Below are 7,036 nucleotides of genomic sequence, written 5' to 3' on the forward strand. Positions count from 1 at the left end.
AAATGAGGGAGGTCCAGACCTCGCTGTCCTCTAATGTCGCTACGGCCATGAGCGCCAGACACATTGTACTGAAGCCCGGCAGTGGTGAAGCTCTCTCCTATTGTGTTTTCATGGCAGATAGCGAAAAACTTGGTGCTTTACCACTATCTTGTTGTAGTAGTACCTAATTAAAACCAGCTGGTGGTTATATCAGAATAGTTCCATCAACATAATGGTCGCATAAACTACTCTAATTTTTGAAAAATCATTGTCCATATCTATATGAGAGCTGGCTTCAGTTAGTGTTGTTTCCATCCTGAGCGAGGTTGTGTGAGAAAGGTTTAACAGTCAATATCCAGGCCTGGACTCTAAAGGACCTCTGAAGGTGGTCAGTGATAACTAGCACAAAAATGCAACTGATCCTTTTAGTATTTTAAGCTGCAAGACTGAAAGTCCAAAGACAAACCTTCATCAAAGCATCTGTCATCAGGGACACCAGTGCTGACAGGCGGCAACCAACAAGGGGTGACTTTCTGGAGTTTGTTCCTACCCGTTCGGAGTAGCTTTAAACTTGTCCACCATTCCCATATTGAACACAATGACTATGGAAACTGACAGTTCTTTCTCAGTAATATAAACCAGACCTTGATACGTGCTGCTGCACCTCATCCGTGAGTGGTCAAAATGTTTTGCATCATCAATGTGCGTATACAGGTTTGTCCATTAATCATGAAGTAGAGTTAAGTATTTAGAGGTTGTAGACCATGACATATATACAACAGGACAGAAATGGCCATGAAGTCATCAGTTTCATTTCCCTTTCAACTTGCTTCTCCCTGTCATCTAAATTCACAAAGTATAGAACCTGTCATGACAGTTCAAGCTCAACTAGATCACTGTTACAAATTTCAGCAGCTGAGGATGCTGTGAGCAGCACGAGGAGGGTTGACCTGTCATACATGCTTTATATACACTTACGTGTATGACCTCAACAATAGACAATGTGTAAAAGCCCTCAGAAACACTGTCGAACTTCACCAGTCGAAGAATATTTGTGTGTTCAGTCTTATCTTTCATCAGTATTCTTTTTGTCTCTCGTCTCGTGTATAATCCTCTAGTGTTTATTTTTCGCTCTCCTTCCTCTGTGTGCTCCTTGCCTCCATCTCAGTCTATTTTTCACTACTCACTCTTTTACTACTGACCACTCTTCTCTTCATTTTTATAACATGATTCTGGCACAGTTCACCCTCTGTTTTGAACCTTTTAGTTCAGTTCTTTGAGTGTTTTTCTGGCACAGGTTTGTAAATGTTGGTAAAATATAAAGGGACAATATAAGTGACTATTTTCTTTGTTTCTAGTTTCCTTTAGAAAAAAAAAAAAAAGCTACATCTTTGTGTGGGAAAATCAATGGTTCTCTAAAATAATGCAAACTGTAGATAACAGCTCACTTTAACAACACAGTCGTTTGTTGCTTCCCACTTAAAAGTAACCAATATTTATCTGCACAGCACAAATTTTGTGCCATAAACTGGACCAGCATGCTTCAGTGATCAAAAGCACATGTCTTCGTATGTAAATGCTGGGATTGTGTTGAGTGTTTGCACGTTTCAAGCTGATGATGATGCTTCTGGGTCTGTTTTGGATGAATTCAGTAACTGTGGTGCAGTGCATGTTCCTCCAGCCTGTTGGAAACTGTTGGATGTAAATTCACAAAGACCCAACCTTACAAATCACTCAGCTCCAGATGAAGGCAGAAGGTACCAGACACTCTAGAACAACCTCACGAGCCATAACTGCCCCCCTTTGTTATGGTAGGCCTGACATCTAGAAAACTTAACCAAAGGAGATGCCGCATGTCCAGCTGGACATACTGCACAACCCGCTGGACAGCAAAGAAGTCCAATTGGACCTCACAAGCAATACAACTTGGCAGTGCAGCTGTCCAAATGAATTGAAATCAAGTGGCAGAACTTTGATTTTGAAGGCCCCACTGGAAAAGACGGACATCGTAATGACTGGTTACTCTGGCTTTCTGAAGCTGTAGAGATTTGTGGTGACAGTTCTGATCATGGTGGTTGCGATAATGATGTGTCTACATTACATTACAATATCACACATTTGGAAAAAATTGAGTTCCTGAAATTGTCTTCCGGGGGGAAAAGTCGCATAAAGGTTTCAAAATCACTGTCATCTACTGTGAAATACAAACATCACCATGAAAAAGGCTACTTCAGTAAGCAGGTGATTTTGTAATTCAAAAGCACATCTCTGGTTATCATTTTGATTATCATTATTATCTTTAGCCAGAATGGCACAAAAAACTATTATATTAAAAAATTGCAAACATTTTTACCCCAAAAATTGCCCAGACTGCCACATCATCTTCTGGTAAAACTAAATTAATAAAGACATTGTGAAGCAAATGGTTTGTTGGAATATTCACAGTTTCAAAAAAGGGTAACAACTATTATATTGTCTGTATTACCAGCACTGTTACAGAACTCGTCCAAACGCTAAAATACTTTGTTGACTTTATCCAACAGCTCTATATTTCTCCAAATGTTTTCATGCTAAATACAAACATATTTCCCACAGTGATGAATCAGAGGCTAAAACAAGGCTGTTATACATTTGCCTGCTTTTTAGACTTGAAAGATCATAGCATAATCACAGTATCAAAATTGAATGACCGGGACACGGAGCTCTCGCAGAAGAAAACGGGTGGTGGCGTGTGTCTCATGGTGAACCGGGCCTGGTGTCAGGAGGGAAACATCTCAACTGTTGGCACAGCTTGCTCCCCAAATTTGGAATGCCTCCTGTTGCAGTGTCGTCCTGTATGGCTTCCACGTGAATTTACATCCGTCACGTTAGCCGCTGTTTAAATTCCACCGCATGCAAACAAGGACGCAGCACTTGAGGAACTCCATGGGCTGATCAGCAGACAGGAGACTGCTCAACCGGACACTGCGCTGGTCATAGCCGGGGATTTTAATCATGTTAAATTCACCAAAATCATGCCCAAATTACACCAGCATATTCCATTTAAGACGCGAGGGGAAAACACACTCGACCACTGCTACACTCTCTTCCGGAATGGTTACAGAGCCCTCCCCCGCCCAGCTTTTGGCAAATCAGATCACTGCTCAATCCTCCTGCTCCCTGCCTATAGGCAGAGACTGAAGAGGGAGCCCCCGGTCCACAGGACTGTCTGCCGCTGGTCTGACCAATCAGAAGCGATCCTGCAGGACTGTTTTGATCGAACTGACTGGGAGGCGTTCAAGGAAGCTGGGAATCTGGAGGACTACACCAACAACGTAACCACCTACATCAGGGAGTGTACAGAGGCTGCTGTTCCACTCAGGAATATAAAAATCATGCCAAACCAGAAGCCATGGATTAACGGTGAAATATGTGCAGCCCTCCACACACGATCTGTAGCCCATAAATCAGGCTCAGTGGAGGAATACAAGAACTCACGCTATGCACTCAGAGAGGCCATCAAACAGGCGAAGAAGGACTACAGTCAACGCATGGAGTCAAAACTCATCACCAACAACCCGAGGCACCTATGGCAGGGGCTTAAAGCCATAACTGACTACAGGGGGAGCACACAGCAAACCCAACACACAACACCCACCTTTCCAGATGACTTCAACGCCTTCTCTGCCAGGTTTGACCCCTCTGCTAGACCCCCTGGCATGGGTGGCTCCTCTTCCTCCCCCAACCCGCTGGTGAGCACCCACCCCTGCAACCCCCTCCCCCACTGGTATGAGGAGGGGGGACCAGACCCCACCTTCTGGAATATCCCCACGCCCCCACTCCACCTCTGGGGCCGACCAGGACTGCCCGCTCTCCATCAGCAGGGCTGATGTCTACCGCTCTTTCAAGCGGATCAACCCACGGAAGGCGGCTGGACCAGATGGCATCCCGGGACGTGTCCTGAAGGCTTGTGCTTACCAGTTAGCGGAGGTATTTACAGACATTTTTAACCTCTCTCTTTCCCTCAGCTCCGTCCCCACCTGCTTTAAAACCAGCACCATCATTCCCATCCCCAAGCAGCAGAAGGTGACCAGCCTAAATGACTGGCGCCCATAGCCCTCACCCCCATTGTCAGCAAGTGCTTTGAGAGCCTGGTCAAAGGACTCATATGCCCCATGCTTCCCCCCACCCTCGATCCCTTGCAGTTCGCTTACAGAGCCAACAGGAGCACAGAAGATGCCATCGCCCACGTCCTCCACACGGCCCTCTCCCACCTAGAGGGCAGGGGCACCTATGTGAGGATGCTGTTTGTGGACTACAGCTCCGCATTTAATACCATAATTCCCTCCAGGCTAGATGGCAAGCTCCGGGACCTGGGCCTGAACACACCACTGTGCGACTGGATCCTGGACTTCCTGACAGACCGCCCCCAGTCGGTGAGAGTGGCTGGTCGGACCTCCTCCAGTCTGAGTCTCAGCATTGGGGCACCACAGGGTTGTGTCCTCAGCCCTCTCCTGTACTCCCTGTACACCTACGACTGCGTAGCGACACAGACATCGAACCATGTTGTGAAGTTCGCTGACGACATGGCAGTGGTGGGTCTGATTTCTGGCGGCGATGAGTCGGCCAACAGGGAGGAGGTGGCAATCTTGGAGCAGTGGTGTATGGCCAATCACCTCTCTCTGAATGTCAGCAAGACCAAAGAGATCGTGGTGGACTACAGGAAAAAGAAGGAGGAGCTACAACCAGTCACCATCAACAGCTCAGAGGTGGAGAGGGTGGACACCTTCAAATATCTTGGTGTAAACATTGAGAAGGACCTGACTTGGGACTGCCATGTGACCGCAGTTGTCAGAAAGGCCCAACAGCGCCTGTATGGACTCAGGCGCCTGAAGCAATTCGGCCTTAGACCCAACACCATCAGGGACTTCTACAGAGGCACAGTAGAGAGCCTCTTGACAGGCAGCTTCACATCCTGGTACGGCAGCTGTACGGACAGAAACCGCAAGGCGTTGAGGAGGGTTGTTCGCACTGCCAAGAACATCACCGGGTGTGAGCTGCCCAGTCTGGAGGACCTCTATGCCCAGCGCTGCCTGAACAAATCCCTGAGGATTATTAAAGACCCCACCCACCCCCATAAAAACCTTTTTTCCCCGCTAAAATCCAAAAGGGTGAAGGGATACAAGATCCTACCAACGCGTACCAGCAGACTGAGGAACAGTTTTTTCCCACAGGCTGTCAGACTTTTAAACAACAGTGAAAACTGATATGCTTGCCTATGTTTATTTATTTATTGTTTTAAGTGTTTTAGGTTTTAGGTTGTTTTTATCATGTTTTATTTTGTTTTTAGTATATCGGAGCTTCCAAGCGCAAAGTTTTTCACATGTATGTACCCACAGTGCATCTAAGTGACGAATAAAGTGAATCTGAATCTGAATCTGAATCTGAATGTTATAAATGTTATAATAAAGAAATAAATAGTAATAGCAGTTAGCCCCTAAATTGTTTCACGATAAGGCAACTTTATTTGTTTGTTTGGATTTATATCCTTGTTTCTCTGCAGACCACTCTGTGAAGTACATGCTTGCATGATCAGAACATTTAAAGTTTCTCAATAAAATTGTTTACCAAAAGATAAACTGCCTACACCCTGTTAGGGCACCTGACTAGACAGCTCGCGCTATAGGCCAGGTAGCAGAGCCTGACTGGATATATTTAGACTTGCTGAGTATGTGGTGTCACCACTCTGCCTAATGCTGCTATACAGAGTACCATAGAGAGTGCCATTCACAATTGCTATTTTTTACAAAATTTACAAACAATATATGCTAGTATATTTATAAATTTTGTCAGGTGTTTTCATATCACCAGACGACAATTATAAATCCTGCTCACAACTGCCTGTATGAATCCAGTTTGCACCCTTTGTCACTGTGCACCTTTCAGGCTGAAAATGGGTGTCATTTCATGTACTGTATTGCTTTTTGCTTTTTGTTATCTACCCATGGTTGTGCATGCACCTATAGCTTAATTACCCTGATTTAATTAAATAAATGAATATTTTTGCAGACTAATTTTAAAGTGTCTATTACAGAGCTGATCCTGTCATTTGTAGTCTAGAATTCCCTGTGAGAAATTGCAAATATAAAAAGAACAGCTCTTATTTAATCGACATTTGGAGGTGAGAAAAAGCCTTCTCAAGAGAAACACTGGCAATGAGAAAAGTTCAGTGAGGACACTGAATTAAACAGTGCAAGTCTCTGTTGACAGAAAGATGTGATTCAAGCTGTATTCAGCTCAGTTTGCAGTCACGCATCACCTCAATTGTATTACTGATCAAAACTTTACCTAAAGTGTTTTGTACAGCTTGCTTGTCTCATGAAAATTTTGATTGTGACGACTGCATTTCAATTTAAACGTGTTAATGATTTAAACATATTAAAATGGTATCCATAACACTTGTCAGGTGAGACAAAAATCTGTTTTTTACAGCTAAAACACAGAGGTCTGACACTCTGGGAGTGTGCCTGAGTGAACATGCAGCGTCATATTTTGTTTCCACAGGTGTACATTCTGATTCTGTTTTCTTTCTCTCTCTGACAAACTTGTGTCCAAACGCATGAGGATAGACTTTATCCTAGCCTTGGGCTGTTTTCCAAGATTTGGATTAAGCCTCTCAGTTCCTGTGAAGGAAAACCTTACTGCAGTATTGTGCATTTATATTTCAGACCTGAATACAGAAAAGTCTCAAGAAAGAAAATACGGTGTCACCGCTCCTGTTACACAAAATACAGACACTTCTGCCTGTTTTCTGTCTAATTTATGTTTTTCAGCCGTGTTGGCAGTGTTGCTCATGGGTTTGACACCTTGGTCAGTCTGTTGGTCCTCCAATTTGGTCCAAAGAAAACTTGATGGTATTTTGGACTGGTTTTGTTCCAATTTTTATGCCTCTCACTGATTTATAACGTTTTTGATTCTCTGATATTTCATCTACCACCAATAATACTTTTGATTTGCAAAATACCTTGATTTAAGGCCACATAAAAACAAAAGTAACTGTTTTTTTTTGTTGTGTGTT

The sequence above is a fragment of the Odontesthes bonariensis genome, chromosome 18 (genome assembly GCF_027942865.1).
Source record: "Odontesthes bonariensis isolate fOdoBon6 chromosome 18, fOdoBon6.hap1, whole genome shotgun sequence".
NCBI lineage: Eukaryota > Metazoa > Chordata > Actinopteri > Atheriniformes > Atherinopsidae > Odontesthes > Odontesthes bonariensis.